The sequence below is a fragment of the Apodemus sylvaticus genome, chromosome 2 (assembly GCF_947179515.1).
Source record: "Apodemus sylvaticus chromosome 2, mApoSyl1.1, whole genome shotgun sequence".
NCBI classification, from domain to species: domain Eukaryota; kingdom Metazoa; phylum Chordata; class Mammalia; order Rodentia; family Muridae; genus Apodemus; species Apodemus sylvaticus.
The window spans coordinates 91,324,423-91,342,594 of record NC_067473.1 but is presented as its reverse complement, the minus strand read 5'-3'; the positions used below and the strand labels follow the sequence as shown (position 1 = coordinate 91,342,594).

The window sequence follows — 18,172 nt, the reverse complement described above, 5'->3', positions numbered from 1 at the left end:
TAGAGCTGATGCTTGAAAGAACAAATGATACAGCCCAAAGGACAGTGGACTATGCTGAAGGACATTGGTACACCTTATCATTCTTAGTTGGTCATTGTTTGTCATGACTTCATAGAGAGAAAACCACAGCAAAAGACTTCTGGTAGTGTTCTAGCAGCTTCTTAATACTTCATCAGATTAGAGCCAACGGGCAGATCCTTGCGGTTTCTCCTGGAGCAATCCACCATTGATGATTCGTGAATGGTGTTACAAGTGGATAGAGATGTCACTGATGATTCTTGTGAAAAAATATTTTTTAGCAGGTCCACATCCTCCTTTGCTCTATTAACGTTTCCTTTCCTCTACCTGGTGGGTGGTGACTAGAAGGGACTCTAAAGCATTTAAAAGCCCTTAGTAAAAGTCAGTTTTGAAAAATCTAAGCCTACAAGGACAGCCATATCGATTTATAACAACAACCAGGATACTTAAAAACCTTAGAACTTAGACCTTAGGAGGAATACCCCTTCCCTTCAATGCTGTCCTCTGTAGGATTCACCACTAACTAACCTCATTTGGGCTGTGTAGAAAATTTTAGGCTTTTAGAATTTTCTCTCATGTAATGATACCAATTGGACTCTGTTTCCCATGGACTCATCTGCCTAGCCCTGTGGGATGTGGACAAGACTCTTCAAGACTCTACTGAGTCATTCATGAGCAGATCAAAATCTTGGAAGTTCAGGATAGGGCTTGAGACTAACAGAGTCATTTTGCAGAGAGGAGTAATCTACAGAAATATAATGGGTTGCAATTAGGGGTGGTCACACACACTTATAATCTCAATACTTAGAAGGCTAAGGTGGGAAGGTTATAAATTTGTGGCCAGCCTCAGCACATAAGCACATACTGTGCAAACCTAATTTGCCTTCAATTCCCAGAATTCCTATAAAGATGAAAGGAAAGAACTGACTTTACTTTGACCAGATTTTTCTTTGACCACACATGTATTGATGTGCATGATATACATGCCCACATACATATAATGTATATACATATAATAATAAAGATTGAATATTTAAATAAAAAGAATGATGGAGACTGGTGATTATAGTTATGATTAACATAAATTATGATCCTACAATTGTGATTAAAAAGAAAACAGCCAAGGATACACATGTAAACATCATTTGAATGATGAATTTAAACTTGTGCACCAACTTGATAGGTAGAAAGGAGACTGATGGTCATCATCCCCACATTCACAGGAGTACTGTTTATTATCATAAATTTTCAAAGTCTCAAAACTCTACCCCTGCATATGACAGGGTCTAGTCATTGTACACTACAGGTTTCAGTGTGGAAAGTGGAAATTAATCTACAAAGTTGCCATGAAGATTGTACATGTGCTAAAGTGGATTGAGCCTGCCCTAAAAAGATTGTCTGACCATGGGTAGCCAAAAAATGATAGCCATTCTTTTTTTTTTTAAGATTTTTTTTATTTTATTGCATTGGTGTTTTGCCTGTATGTATGTTTGTGAGATTCCTTGGAACCAGAGTTACAGACAGCTGTGAGCCACCACGTGGGTGCTGGGACTTGAACCTGGGTCCTCTGAAAGCGCAGCCAGTGCTCTTAATCACTGCACCATCTTTCCAGCCCCCTACTGCCACTCTTATTACTCATAAAATGGCTGCTTGTGGTTATCAAAACATCCAGTTCTAAATTTTGCTTTAGCTTACGTGTTTCTAACCCACAAAGTGACTCAGAGACTAAAAAAAAAGCAAAGTACGAAAATTTTCCTTTAGTTTCATTTTTGTGACTATTCGTTGGCCTGTTTTACATACTTTCTTCCTGAGGGATGGTACCTGTGGTGGAATGAACAGCAGATGAAGTGGTATCTGCTCACAGAATGTAAGCAATTATTGTTGTTCATATTTCCTTTAAGTTGACTTCTCCCCTGCAGTATCATCATGTATAATGAACGTCCAGTAAACTGAATTAAAAATTACTTGTGGTCTAGAAAGTCAGCTCTGTTAGGAAAGTGCTTGCCTTGCAAACATGAACACTTGAGTTTAATCCCCAGAACCCAGATTTAAAACAATAAGAGACACCAAGTCTTTTGGATCCCACTTGTAATTCTAGTACTCGAAATACAGAGACTTGAGGTTGGCTGACCTACCAACCTCGCCCATTTTCTTCATCAGACCAATGAGAGACTCCTGCCTTAAGAAAAATAAGAAAGGGAAGGTATTTAAGGTTGACCTCTGACCTCTACATTCACAAAACACATGTGCACATCCACGTTCATATTTACATACCCCCTTACAAAACTTTTACATAGTTAAGGAAAATTAAGGGCGACAAAAGTAGCCTAGAGGCAGCCTACTTACTTATGTGATTTAGGCAAAGCCCTGGTTTCAAGTCCTGACATTAAAAAAAAAAAGAGGTAAATAGAATTTAATCTACAATCAACACATAAATGTGTCTTTAAGTCACTTTTACACATTACCTGCATTCAGTTAAGATTTTATTAACCAACACAAAGAACATTGCTACATTCGGTTTATTGATATATAGAAAAAAAATCAACAGACCCACCTTCAAGTTCACCTAATGATCTAAACCTGATTTGCTCCTGCTATGAAAGCACAAGAAGTAATTCAGACACAGTAAGTTTATGTCGATAGTAGTCACATATCACTGGCCAAACAACATCAGTGCAAGAAAGAGAGAAAATCCATTGCTACAGCTGACGTCTATTGAAATGATCTTATCTAAATTGCAGAAACAAAGATTCCTTTACGATGTGCACTTTACAGAGGGAATTGAAGTCATCTCTAATCTAAGCAGCAATGACAGAGGTCTTGACAGAGGACACGGTTTGTTCCTGCTCGGTCTTACTTCTTGGCCTTTTTGGTGATTAAACACATAAGACATCATTATAAGGGGTAAAAAACACAGAACACTTAAGGAGGGCAAAGCACGTGAGCTGTCTGCAGCGTTCCCTGGCACTGATTCTTTGATCTCAGTCCTCTCTCACAGAGGCACACACACACACACACACACACACACACACACACACACAGTGAAACATGTAAGAAGAATGCTTTCATAATGATTCTCAGAAGTACAAAAGCATCAAATTAATCACATTTTCTTTGGGAAAAAAAAAACCAAATGTAAAGAAATTTAACTCAAACTACAGATGAGAATTCTCTAACAGCTAGGACCGGGCTGATGCTCTTAAAACCCAAGAGCTGCCTTTGTTTCCTAATTGACTCCTTCACGGATGAGGGGAAACTCAGCCCCTCTCCCTGCTGTTTGACACCTCTGTGAGCTTTTGTGCGGTTCCAGTCATGTTCCTACAATGCTGGCAGAGAAACTGAGCGATGAGCAGTTAAACAAGAGGAAGCTCCCTTTGCAGCCCCTAGCTGCCCACCCGGACCATCAGGGACTTCAGGGACATGGCAGCTCCATGTTGTTGTCCAAGGCTTCTCTGTGCTTGTGATCTTGATCACCAGTTACCTTTAGCTTCCTTTTCAGTTCTTACCTTTTTTTTTTTTTTTTTGTGAACTCAGGGTAGAGATACTAAGAAACAGCAGGAAAAAAGGAAGTTGTCCAAGCAGAGAGATGTGGTTTTGCCTCACTGAAGACAGGCACCCTGAAGCTTTCTTTCACACACAGCCTTATTTCCCTCAGAGCCTAACATAACAACCTGTCTCTTCCTTGTCCCAACCTTTGATTTGTCTCCAGTGTATAGTGGAACTCCATTTCATGATTATGATACCAAAGAATTTAATTTACATTTTTTACATGGTGTAAAATATTGATGATGAATGAAAGGGTTCATTTAAAAACAGAAAGAAAAACTAAACCAAATAACCTCCTTACATATAATATAAAAGTCTGTTTGATTATTACTCATTATAACTAAAACAGATATGTTTTACTTAAATAGATACACCTAACTTAAATTGAATTTTGTATATTTAATCTCATTTAATTTTCATTATGTATTGTAATCCAGTTAAGGCTAATGTTGTTCTGTTTTATAGGAGAGAAGACAGAGTTGCAGAGAAATCCATCAGTTCCAGACAACATTCTTCTGGGAAGTCAGGAGCATGGGATTTAGGGAGTCAAGCTTGGATCTTCTTTTGCCAGATAAATATTCTTCCATGTTATATGCTTTGTCCTAGTTTAATAGTATACATTTCTTTAAGTAGGTAAAAAGTAGGGTGATGTCTTCAAGGGAAGCGAAACTGTGAATAGTCTATACATTAGAATAAGATTCCTCACCATGCTTTGCATGGGCATCACTGAGGTATACAGTATGTTTTCTTCTGAATTATACAATGTTATGAGTAATTTATCATGAGTTGTAAGTTGTCTCAGACCCTTGGTTCCTTCTCAGGGCTTGGGCTGAAATGCCATTCAATAAAGCGAAAGAGAGTTGTAAATGCAGAGTTGTCCCGGAAGGCTGCCTTCTGTGGACACTGATACAAGGTTAACCTAAGAACAGCACAGCCCAGTAACATTTGTTAATGAATTAAGATTCATGCCACAGGAAGAACAGAAATTAAATTCAAATTTCTTAGAAAAATGCAAGAGACTGTTGGTTTGTGTAGACAGACTGCAGAGGGAGGGAAGATCTCAAACTCAGAGGGTATCACCATAGCTCTCTTCTTTCATTTTGATTGTAAAAAAATCCCAACTAATTAACAAAAATATTATGTCAGGGAAATTGTTTTAAATTAAAACTAAATTAAATTAAGAAAGAAGAAAAGGAAGCAGTTCCATCTAGAGATCTCAGGAACTCTGATTTTGTCCAGTCTTGTTGACCTGTCATGTTCTTCAGTCCACTCCTGAAACGGAAAAACGTGGTAATACCTTAATCCAGGCATCGTGAGGATTATGTAACAATATGTAGGTAAAGCAATGACAAACAGTGAGTGTTCTAAGAATACTCACTGATACTGTTATTATTGAAAAAACAGTGTTAAAATTCCAACTTGAGGCAGAGCTTGGCTTTAATAAGGGTCACAGTTTCTAAGGACAAGCAGCATTCTGAGGCATCAGTGATTTGAGGCAAATCATAGTGTGTACTTAAGCCTCCACCTCACCTCCCATGCAGGCCGATAGTTAAAATACAGCAAACCTAAGAGGTACAAAGAGATAAAATTGCAGCCTCATCCTGGTAGATGTAAATAGAGCTTCTGTGTGAGATGATTGTGCCGGATATCCTCAGGAAGGGCTTCATCTTCTGAGAGAAAAGCATTTGTCCTTACTGAGTGCTTCCTAGAGTTCCAGTGCAAGTGTCTTCAATTATGGTGAGCAAGACTGGCCTTGTTTGTTGTCAGTAAAATTAGTATGTTGCTGATCTAACACTGAACTCGGAATCTAGGTTTCATTTCACATTTCATTAAAAACATAATGACTTGCCTTGAAATTTACCATATGCCAACAAATTTTCAATTTACTCAATACCTCCTTTTCCACATATGTCTGGCTTACCAGACTCTTCCAGATAAATACATTTCCTTCCTTGCTTATTTCACTATTAGTACAGAGGCTTCTACTTCCTCTTCAGAACTGTGAGAAGTATAATGATTCGTTCTTCTATTTCTTTATCTACCTATTTCATTATCTGTCTATCTATCTATCAATCTATCTATTATTTATTATCTAGAACCTATTATCTTTCTCCATATATTTATGTATCATACTCAATCAATCATCTATCAAGTTATTGCTTATCTTATCTACCAAACTCTATCTATCCATCATTTATTTATCATCTACCATCTACCTCCACACATGGATAAATTCACACACGCATATGTATGCATATTTGTATTTAAAACAAAATACTTTCCCAAGAATTACCTTATTTTGTATATTGTTTCCTGACCAAAAAAAAAAAAAATCTCATTCTGTAGACCAGACTGGCCACTCCCAGCTCCCAAACACCATTAGCAAACAACATCTCATTTAAATTTCAATACAAAAATTGATGAGAGCAATATTTTTGTCATTTGAGGAATATTCAGGAAAACCAGAGAGATCATGCTGTAGATGATGGCAAATCCAGACTTCAAATGGGTTAGGTTGCTTCCTAATTCTGTGTTCCATATCTACATCTGTGGAAGGATGCCTGATCATATTTCCTAGTGGAATAAAGTTAGATGAGCTGTCTAATTGGTTGATGATTAATCAAAAACGTTGCCATGAATGTCTGGAAGTAATAAAACCAACCCCCGAACTACTCAGAAGCTGGAGGCACTGAGCCTTGTTGGGGTGAAAAGTTTCTGCCTATAACTCTGGACTCCTCAAAAAAAAAAAAAAAAACAAACATACCAGTAGTCTTTTCCCAATTGGAACCCTTACTGATGATATAAAGAGTCAGTGAACATGTTTTGCTTGTATGTATTACACATGATGAAAACTGTGCAGGAAGTTGAGCAGATCCTTATCACTGACCACATGTAAATTGCTAGAGAGATAGACTGCTTTCCCTGTGATCAAAAGTGTTAACCACTGTGTCAACTACAATAATGATGAAGGGGCACTATAAAATCAAGTACCGTAGTTATTTATTTATGACAGTTAATTCTATACATTTATGACTTAATATTGCATCTTTATAATTGTTTACATTTCTCTGAAGGCAAGTGATGTCATGTAGCATCTGTATATGCATAAATCCTAATACATCTGATGAAATTTTGTATATTTTAGGATAAGGAATGACAACATACTACTGTCTCCTTATAGTGTATATGTTACTGGCACACTTTTTTTATTGAAAAATTGTTTTCTCATACAATATATCCTGATTATTGCTCCCCATACTTCTACTACTCCCAGTTCCTTCCCACCCCATTCCCTCCTGATTCACTTCCTTCCCAGAAAAAAAGGCTACTAAGTGGTAACCAATCATGACAAAATAAACTATAATTAAGTGAAGCAAGACCTATCCTAGCTAACCATTGTCTGATTTGATCTAAGTCTCACTCCAGGAAAATGAACCCATACTTGACACTGTTTGAGTAATTAAGAACAAGGGTATAGATATCCTGGAGACTAAGGTCTATTACTACTAAGGTCTAATACTACTGGTCTATAAAAGGGGGGTGGTCAATTAAATTACTCTTAATAATATTGTTTTACTTCTACACCAGCCTCTTATCCAGTCATCATCAGAGGGGCTTCATACTGTAGTAAATGGAAAGAGAGGCAGAGACCCACAGCCAGGCATTATGACCTTACATATAGAGAATCTAAATAGGAATTCTCAATCAAATTTCTCTCCTCAGAGCTCAGGGAATCCCATGGAAGAGGAAGCAGAAATACTGTAAAAAACAGAGAAGATGGAGACTACCAGGAGAACAAGGCCCTCTGAATGAACCAAACAAGGTTCATATGAGTTTCACAGAGACTAAATCAGCAAGCACAGGTCCTCTTGGCATGCTACAGCTGTTAGCTAAGAATTGTTAGGGGCTTCTTGAGTATGAGAACAAGAGGGCCTCTGACTCTTGCGCCTCCTTTGGAAATCTTTTCTTTATGTTGGGTTGTCCTCTCCTTTTTTTTTTTTAAGAATCCATGAAAAGATTTTTTTTAAAAAAAAGAATTCATGAAATTCTTAAGCAAATGGATGGAACTAGAAAGTGTCATCCTGAGTGAGGTATCCCAATCCCAAAAGAACACTCACTGATAAGTGGATAATAGCCTAAAAGCTCAAAATAAACATGCTATAATTCACAGACCACAGGAAGCTCAAGAAGAAGGAAGACCAAAGTTCCTCCTTTGGTTCCTCTGAGAAAGGGAACAAAATATTCACATGATCAACTATGGAGACAAAGTGTGGAGCAGAGACCGAAGGAGAGGCCACCCAGAGACTGTCCTACCTCAGTATTCACCCTATAAACAATCACCAAACCAAAACTACTATGGATGGCAAGAAGTGCGTACCGAAAGGAGCCTGTTATGGTTGTCTTTTGGAGGGGCCTTGCCAAAGCCTTACAGATACAGATACGAATACTAGCAGCCAACCATTGGACTGAGTACGGGGTTCACAACAGACAAGTTGGAGGGCAGACTGGAGGGGGGTTGCACCCCCATGGGAAGATCAATGATGTCAGCCAACCAGATGCCCCAGGGCTCCCAGGGACTAAGCCATCAACCAAGCGGTACACATGGTTCCAGCCAAAAGTGTGGCGGAGGAATGCCTTGTCGGGCATCAGTGGGAGGAGAGGTCCTTGGTCCTATGAAGGCTCAATAGATGCCCCAGTGTGGGGAAATCGAGTGGGGGTCTTGGGAGTGGGTTGGGTGGAGGAGCATATTCTTGGAGGCAGGGTGTGGGAGGATGGGTTGGGATTTTTGGGGAGGGGGAAACCGGGAAGGGGTTTGAAATGTAAATGAAGAATAAATTCAATTAAAAAAAACCTTTCTAGGCTGAGAAGTTTATGTGAGAGCTGTTTCAAGTTGTTGCAAATCACTTAAAAAGTCATTTTAAGCCCATACCAAACATGGTTCAAAGGTCAACTTTACATATAGCAAAGCAAACTGAATTCATGCATGGCTGTTCACACCTATGATCCCTGGGTTGGAGAAATTGAGGCGGGAGGATGCAATTTCAAGGCAGCCTGGTCTACATGCCAAAAAATTGCTTCAAAAAATAAGATAGGTCAAATATAAAGTCTTATAGTGAGGTTGAAAAGATCAAGTACACATTTATGAGACAGAGAAAATCCTACCTTAACTATTGAGAATACTTCTTTAAAATTCCCTGATCATTGTATTTGGCAGAAAGGTCAATTTGAGTCCAGAATGTAACTAAGACCTTAAGAAAGCCAATGTAAATGTTGACTGTTTTAATAGCATGTTACTCAGGTTAATAAAATCAACAAATGCCAAACTCCAGTGAGCCATGCAAAACTATGACTAATGTTAGGTGCTTCACTTTAAGAACATACGGAACTCAATAAATGTTATCGATCCCATAAATAGACTTGAAGATAGAAATCACATCATTACCTCATTAGACACAGAAAATTCTTTCAACAAAATCCAACATCTCTTTGTCATAAAAGTCATAGCAGGCTAGGTAGGTATGGAGGCAGTATATCTCAATGTCATAAAGGTGATATATGACAAGTCTGTAGTCAGCATGATATTTAATGGAGAAAGACTCCAAGGTTCTTTCTTAGGACGAAGGGCAAGGTTGACCATTTTCTCTACTCTTCAATAACACAATGCTCATAAGCATTAAGACAGGAGAAAGAAATAAAAGTATATGAAGAAGAAAAGAAATCACGGTATCACTATCTGCATATACTATGATCCTTTACATGGGATACTTGCATCAACCCACCACTAAAAAATGTTTAGAGTTGATAAATAATTTCAACAAGGTTGCAGTATACAAAATTAAGATGGCCGCCATTCTATACACCAATGGCAGATTCAAACAAAATTGAGAAACGATACCATTCTGAACAGTCACACTCACGAAATAAGGTGCTTGGAAATAAACGTATTCCAGAGAATGAAGTAACTCTGCAATGGATGTTTTAGAATTCTGAAGAATGAAATAGAGCAATAAACCAGAATATGGAAAGCATCCCATGCTCATGAATTGGGAGGATTTATATTGTGGAAATGACTGTTCTAGGGAAAGGAAACTATAGGTTTAATTCAGTACCAATGAAAATTCTATGCTTTTTCAGAAGCATAGAAAAGACAATGCAAAAAAGTATTAAGGAGGCAAAAAGCATTGTGTATGAAAGGAGTGCTGTGGGTTCTAGCAGCATAGCTCACTTTAAATTATCCTATAGCATACTGCTAATAAACTTGTGTGGTTCAGCACAAAACCAGACACATAGGTCAGTAGAGTAAAATTGAGAGCCCAGACATAAGTCCATGCAACTAGAGTTACATGATTTTTTTTTATAAAAATGCCAAAAATACACACTGTAGGAAAGCAGATGGCTTTCTGAAAACTGAAATTCAGCATGCAGAGAAACGAACCCAGATCACTATGTCTTACTCTGAACAAAACTCTCTTCCACATAATCAAGAAACTCATCATTAGACCTGAAGGAAACCCTGAGACTGCTAGACGATCAAGTAGGACGCACTTTTCAATTAACAGGCATGGATAAGGACTTTCCAAATAGGACTCCAGTAGCAAAGGATTGCGTTATCAAAATAAGAAGCCTTGAGTTGGGAGGAACCGTGTCAAGGGAAATGTGGTAGGGTTTGGAGGAGGAAATGGATGAAATAAGAACAGCCATCAAAAAGCTGGACCCTCGAAACATTAAAGCTTCTGGAGAGTCTTCCCTCCATTGCACCCGGCATGCTACAATCCTGACTCTCCAGACAAGATGTGCTTAGTGAAATAATAGGGATATGACTATAATGGAGAAAAAGCTATTTTCTAATTGGATTTGAAGTCTACTCCACAAGAGAGAATTCACACTTGGTACTATGGCCCTCAACAGAAGCCAAGGGCTGAGGAGATCATAGGCCCTGGGGTATGATCTACTGTGGTTATATGTCTAAATGATCTTGTTGTCAAATTGCCTTCTGAATATTAACATTAATATTCATAGTCTTGTTCTGTTGTCAACTTGGTCACAGAAGCTTCTTTTGAAATGGTCAGCTGCCAATGGGCAGATGTGTAACTAGTGAGCATGTCCAGAAGAGTGTTGATCTCTAAACAGGATGTCTATATTAATCCTACCACCACCAAGGCTCAAAGCACAGTGCACAAGAAGGAAGCAGAAAGAATGTAAAAGCCAGTTGATGTGGAGGAGTGCTTCTGAGCATGAGATGGCTAGGGAAATCACAAATTCAAGGCGGCTGTAATCATCTTTATAAGACCTGTACAAGAACAAGCCAGCCCAAAAATCCAAGCATAGATGGAGTAGATGATCTTTGAGGTCTACCTTTTACTGAAGCAGCAGATAATTCCTGGGAGAGGAAAAACTATTACTTTTTATGAAGAATAGCTATTGGTAGTTTTCCCATATTCTGATGTCCCCATACATATGGTGTAGCTGTACGTAGTGCATTATCAAAAAAAAAAAATGACATATGCCAGGTGGTGCTGTGTTGAAGTAAATATGGTGGAATATGGAGGGAAAATGGATGCTAAATATGATTACTTTAATTGGTACATTTATGCAATTCTTGACAATAAAACAATTTTTAAAAGACAGTAGTAAGTTTAAATGCATCTACAGAGTACAACTATTGAGACACAATGACATTTGAGAAATGTGTCACAGTAGACAGAGATGTATGTGTTGGAAGGTCTAGGGAGGAAACCTGAGATAAAAAGGATGCAGACATGTCTAACGGGTGTCTCCGAATCCTAAGAGACTTGGTACTGTTTTACAGAATGCTGAAAATATATTCTGATAGGTACAAGTCAGGGTAAGCTTCAACTCAGCGAGGACAGGGAACTCTCAGCTTCTCAGCAGGAGGAAATGCTTTCGCACCAAACAATGGGCTTTGTTCATCTATTTTCACAATGCCTGTTCAAAGAAAAGCAAGGCCAAGCATGATAGCTCAGGCCTCTAATTCTGTCACTTGAGAGATTAGACAGGAGGATTACTATGAGTTTGAGATCAGTCTGGGCAATAGAATAGTTTTGTTTTGTTTTTAAAATACCGACTGGCTATTCTATAGGATTCTATCAAATAGTTGAAAGCTACTGTCAGACTGTCTTATACAAGAAAATCAAACTAAATAGCCTTTCCAAATTTTAAGTAAAAAATACACTTGTCTTGCCCAACCTTGTTTCCTTATGATAAATTCTACCAGGCATCTTAAAATTCTGCCCTTATTGTAGCAGTCACTATGGTCTTTTCATCCATAGCCAACAAAATATTTCTGTGAAATCATATGAGCTGTCTCTTTTCTACCAGTACAATCCATCCTTGCTTCTATCCACTTCAGATCTTTATAACATCTTTATAACTGGTTGAGTTTCTCACTCAAATAGTAATTTGTTGCACATATCCCCAACTTGTATATTTAAATGAATGAGCATTGCTACTCAAACTTTAAGTTTCAGCCAACTACTGAAAGCAAATATTAATGTTTATCTATATTCACTTGTAACTCTGTTACTGTGTGGTAGGATTACAAGAAGCAAGCATTTCACTTAAAAATGAGCTTATAGCTTATAAAAAGTATTTGGTTACTCTTCAGGTTGCTAGAAAACCTAGAGTTGAGCCATTTTAGCACTTCAGGAAGCTGGAAGTTAATGTTTAATATTACTGAAGAAGAGGTGGAGGCGTTTTCCAAAGCTTAAACACTGACACACCACAGTCTGCACGGATGCCCCTGAATGACGGCAGCTTCGCTGTTGGCTCGGTGCCTCAGAGATCTGGCACACCCGGGGAGCATAATAAAAGCTGCCTAACGCACAGCCCGGCGTGTGTGCCCACTTTTACAACGAGCAATAATCTTAAAGGAACATGCAGTACCTACCAGGAAACATTTTCAGAAACCAGTTGTAAATCCTTAGGAACACAAGTCCTCTTTTTACTACATTCTTACTAATTAAAAACCCATGGCAAGTGTTTGAAATGCTAGAGCAGGTTGTGATCATAGTCTAGACTGCTTTAACTTCTTCGCTGAGAGGTTTAGACTCTACACTTGATGGCGAGGCCACAAAAGTGTGACTATCTCATATCTAGATTGATAAACTTATCTTGGAAATGCTCTTCTACTATGTTCCAGTCTGGAGTTGTCAAGTTGCCATGTGGTACCACATTCTTCAAGAAGGAACAGGGTAGAGGCTTACTGCTATAGATACAATATTGTACAAATTGTTAAAAAAAATGCTGGTAATATTTAGACTTTGTTTTTCTAAATGAAGATGCCCAAAGCATGTTTAAAATAATCCCAGAATTGTACTAGCACAAACAACCCATTACATACTTGTGGTAATTTGGACCTTTGATTTGACTTAATAATTAAGGGATGATAACTCTAATAAATCTTTGATAACTTTATTTGTTGACAGTGAGTGGGCCACCTGCTATATTCACAAGAGTCAGCTCTCCACCAGGCATGTATTCAGTTTGGGGGAAGTTTGACTGTATGTAGCTGGTAGAGTTGGAGGTGGCCCTGTTAAAACTGTAGACTTAGATGAAAGAGTGAAGTAGATGTTTCTTAACTGACAACTATTCTGTTTTGAAGCTATAAAGCCAACATTTGTTCCATAGAATATTTTCTTGGGATTTTGAATTGTGGCTTTTTTTAAATTATTTTTACCTTGGAGCTGTGTTTTCCTACACTGTCTAATGGTGCTTTGGCTGCCCAGTAGTAAACACTGTGCCCCAGCTTCTAGCTGTGGTCCCCAAGCTTAGGGTAGACAACTGACCTGTGGCAGAGACCTGAACTGCTGTGATGCTTGCAAGACTAGGTAGATGAAATGTAACTAATGCTGTTTTCATTTTACGATGAGTTTATCAGCCTATTCTCTTCAGACATTTTTTTCTACAATGTTCAGAGAAATATTTTGTGATTTTTATACCTACACTGAAATTCTCTCTACCTCCTGTCCCTCCGAGTACTCAAGTTTTAAGAGGCCCTGAAACTTCTTAGTTTAGTGATGAAATGTTGCCTCCCTGTCCACATATGAAATTGGTGGGGAAAAGTGGCAAAAGCTGTCAATTAAAACTTGTTCTTCAGAGATGATATTTCTACATTGAATTTAAGATTGTGGTCAGGAGTTAGATGACAGTGTAGACCCGCTCTTGAGAGGAAATAGTAATGTTATATTTACAATCTATGCTACATATCAACTGGGCTCAGGCCTCCCTTTCACTCAAAAGCAATATCAGGACTTGGAAACCGAGAGGCATTCTACTCTTGGCAGCTCACAGTGCACACATTAAGGCATAACTCTGCAATGTAACAGCAACATATAAGCACAGTGAATGGTTTATAATTCCTGTCAGTGCATCCTCTAAGAAATCAGAATCATTTTGATGAGATAGGCATGGTAAGAAGGACGAAATCTTTGGGAGGTAAAAAGTGTTTCAAACCTTTTCTACTGCCTCCATGATGGAGAATGAGCAGATGAGAGAAGGGCTGGGAGATGAGGGGGCACAATATACCCCAACCACCTCAAGAAAGCAGCCTAAGTCCGAATATTCATGTCACTCGAGGCTACTGAAATATCCCATACATATGGGAGGTATCCCATAGAAGTTGGTGGCATTGCTCTGCAGTCAGAAGGTCCTTGAGCAACTGGGTTGAGCATCAGCCATAGAGTAGGAAGCCATAAGAAGTGGCTTTTCTGGGAAGAAGAATGGGGCTCTGGGCAGCCTGTGGGATGGCGGCAGGGCGGGAGGCCAAAGACCTTTTAACAGCAAAGTGAGTTAAAAAAGTATTTCCCAGAAACAAGTGCCTGCCAACTTGAAAATAAGATTACTATTTGTGCTGTAAAAGTTGAGAGAGGGGAGAGAGAGAGAGAGAGAGAGAGAGAGAGAGAGAGAGAGAGAGAGAGAGAGAGAGAGAGAGAGAGAATGAGGAGGAGGAGGAAGGGGAAGAGGAGGAGGGGGAGAGGAGGAAGAGGAGGAGGGGAGGAGGAGAGGGAGAGGGAAGAGGAGGAGGGGGAGAAGGAGGAGGGAGGAGGGGAGGAGGAGGGGAGAAGAAGAGAAAGAAGAAGATGGACAAAATCTTTGTGGAGATTTTAGTAAGACAGTTGCCCAGCATTGATGTATACCCTAAGATATCTGAGAGTAACTCAACTACAAAGGATAAGATGCTTCTTATGTTATTTTAAAATTTATTCATCATCATCATTGTGATGATGATAATGATGATGATGTGTTCATCTGGTGTGTGTGTGTGTGTGTGTGTGGTGTGAAGTCAGAGAACATCTTTCAGTTGTCAGCTCTCTTCCTGTTTTGCGTGGGTCCTGGATACAGAGCTCAGGTACATGTCTGTTCAGTACATGGTGTACCTGATGAGCCATCTCACCAGCCTCCCCTTCAGTTTTTAATCCATTGATCAAGGAAAGTCATGGAGCTAAGGCTAACATGGACTGTGGACCTGTTTAATCTCATGAAAGAGGGAAATAAGGCGTATTTAAAAAGGAAGAAAGCAAACGTTTGCTCTTAATCTAAGCTTGCTTGGACCACTCTCCACCCGTTATGTGCCTCCTCAAGCCTGTTCACCAGCCCATCTGAATTGGCTGCTATAACATCCTTGTCTCTGCATTACCTCTTCTAAATCACACTGGTCTGTGTGTGCCTTGTGCATATTTTCTAACCCACTTCAGAAGCAAGGGTGGAGCTCCTTTATGCTCAGACCCCAAAGGATGCTTAAGATTCTACAATTTCTATTCCAGCTGAACACTTCTAGCTAGTCTCAACAGTTCCTAGACACACCATCTTGTTATCTGCATCTTGTTTTATGCTAAGTGTATTACAGCTTAGTTGTGAGCTGAGAATCTGACATGTACTTGACATATATTACCCTTCCTTTAATACTTACAACTACCTTAGGCAACAGATACTGTTAATTTTCTCTGCTCTTTGATGAAAAAAATAAAATTAGAAATAATATATTCCTTGAGGCCATGGTAATAATTTATGAAAAGTCCAAACAGGTTTGTTTGTTTCCAGAGTTCTGTGTTCTGGAAATTTGTGACCTCTATTCCTTTTTTGTTGCTTTTTTTTGTACTTGATAAGTGGCTGTTAAGAGATACAGTTGACAATAGTAACATTGCCAGTTGGTTATCAAACATTTTGCTTGACTATGATTGAACAGCTACTAGTGTAGCTTTTTCTTTGTAATAATTTAAATGTTTTATATTAAATATTCCATATCAAAAATTTCTTACAAGAGTTTTTCTTTTTTTAATGCAAGATAAGTTTGTACTTATATTTATGTACAGAAAACTTAGTCTACATTTAACCCAATTTAATGGCGAGTTCTTTAGCCTTTGCCTTTTCCAGCTTGGCAATGCGAGGCACAGATTTAGGACCCAGGATGGTGCCTCCCGTGGTGGTGGATCTCATCATATCTGTCATTATAATTGGTTCTAATAGCTTCCACCAGCTTAGCCAGAGCATCCTTGTCTTCCGAGTTAACCTGTGTGATGGCAGCAGTGGTGCATGCCTTCCTGTGGACCAGGCGCCCCAGCCTGGCCTTTCCCTTGACGATGCAGTAGGGCACCCCCATCTTTAGACACAGGGCAAGCAGGAAAACCACCAGCTCAATGGGGTCTACAACATGAGCAATCACCACCAGCTGAGCCTTCTTATTCTCCACCAAGGTGATGACTGTTGACTCCTGCTCCGAGGACAGGTGGTCTTTTAGTTAGGACGTCCCCTTTGCCAGCGGCTTTCTTCTCAACACAGACCAGTAGCCTTTGCTTCTTCTCCTGTTTTGTCTCTGGCCTGTACCTGTGGACAAGCTTAAGCAGCTGAGTAGCTGTTTGCCTGTCCAGGGCCTGGGTGAACTGGTTAATGGCAGGAGGCACTCTGAGCCCCTTATAGAGGATGGCTCTGCCGCTGCAACCTGATGTAGCAGGGCCATTTGACGAAGAGTATTAGATCTCTTTTGGGCTAGATATCCTGCCCAATGACGAAGTTCTTTTCTCAAATGAAGGATTGACCACCTTCTTGGCCTCCTGTTTCTTGGCAACGGCGGGGGCCGGGGCCATCTTCTTCTCCTTGGCCTTCTTTCCTTTGGGCATCTTGCTCAGCTGGTGGAGAAAGCAAGAGTTTTTTTAAAAACCAGATTTGCTCGAGGACAAATGACAGCCCATGGTGACCTACAAGTAGTCAACATTTTTCACTCTTTTATGCTTGAGTTAAAATAAAAACAGACATAGAGATTAGCTTAACATTGGATATTTTAAGTTACTTATCACTGTAATTTTGTTTGACTGTTTTACTTTTTAAGAAAAGATAGCTAGGAAAATGTTAATGAATAAATTGCTAAATAGATCATAGAAGGAGAAAGCCTTAGTTTTGTTTCAAGTCTCTATCTCAAGTGGATGCAAAGACATTCGTTACTGGGAGAATAGTCACTCAGTGAACATTATAAGAATAAACAGAACATTATTATTAAATGCTTTCTGATTTCCTTCAGACTTACATTACCAGTTAAATTAATTAGGGAATATAATATTTAAAAACATAATTTTGATCTCCATGACACAGAGCAACAACAGGATGTCCAAAAGGAATCCCAGTGAGGATCTACTATTGATGGTGCAGCAGAAGCCAGAGGCCTGGAACCAGACCAATACTCATTGCAATGAACATTTGAAAGTAAAGATGTGTGGACAAAAGGGTATAGTGTGGGCTACACTGTTGCACACTACAGCTTTTTTACATACTGTTTGCTTGCTTGCTTGATTATTTTTTAATTTTTAATTTTTGAAAAATTTCTGTTGTGGTAGAGGGTGAAAGAATTCAGGACAGATATGACTGAACAGGGAGATGAGTGGGAGATGAGTATAATTGTTTCTGCTAGCTCTATACTTCCCTAGTTGACCATAATTACCCTGATGAGGGCAACTTTCCTCTTCCCATTCTCATCTTGGGTTTATCTTATTCACCCTAACCCCCATTGTTGCTCTGAGAACTCAATTAATTTAAGCTTATCCTTTCGATCAAGAGGGTCTTCAATGTCATGTTCTTAAAACCCCAAATACTTATTAAACTGATGCAGGTGAGTAATCTAATATTAGACTATGTGCTTCCTCGGTTACCACATTAATTTTTAATAATGATTAATATCTTTGTGGTTTAAAGATTACCCTTAGGCATGATTCATCTGGAGAAAAGACTAAGCAACCTGGGGGCAGCTTTTAAGGAGACACACAAATCACCTTGTGGAGGCCAAGTAGATGAAGCTGGGCTATAAAATGCAGAATGGAAATGTAAACCCGCCATTTTGAAGAGAATTTGTACTACAGTGCTAGGAAGTTGGATTTCGAATAGATAGCCTATTTGCAAACTGAGCAGGAGAGGCCAAAGAACATTTTTACAAGGGAAGACTCAATCTACTGAAGAGAGTACAACTGTAGAGAAGTAAAGAAACAGTATCCTATGATTTTGGAAAAACAGACAGACTTACTCTAGCAGTTCAAATGGTTACTCATAAATTCTGTATGTAACTGTCGCAGAGAGACAGACGAAAGGCTTGTAAACAATACAC

The 18,172-nt window shown here is 39.0% G+C and overlaps 1 pseudogene; it reads right to left on the bottom strand.

Annotated features, from left to right (window-relative positions):
* Window positions 1-15,912: 15,912 nt before the first annotated feature.
* LOC127677495 (60S ribosomal protein L7a-like) lies at window positions 15,913-16,700 on the bottom strand (annotated as a pseudogene).
* Window positions 16,701-18,172: the final 1,472 nt, after the last annotated feature.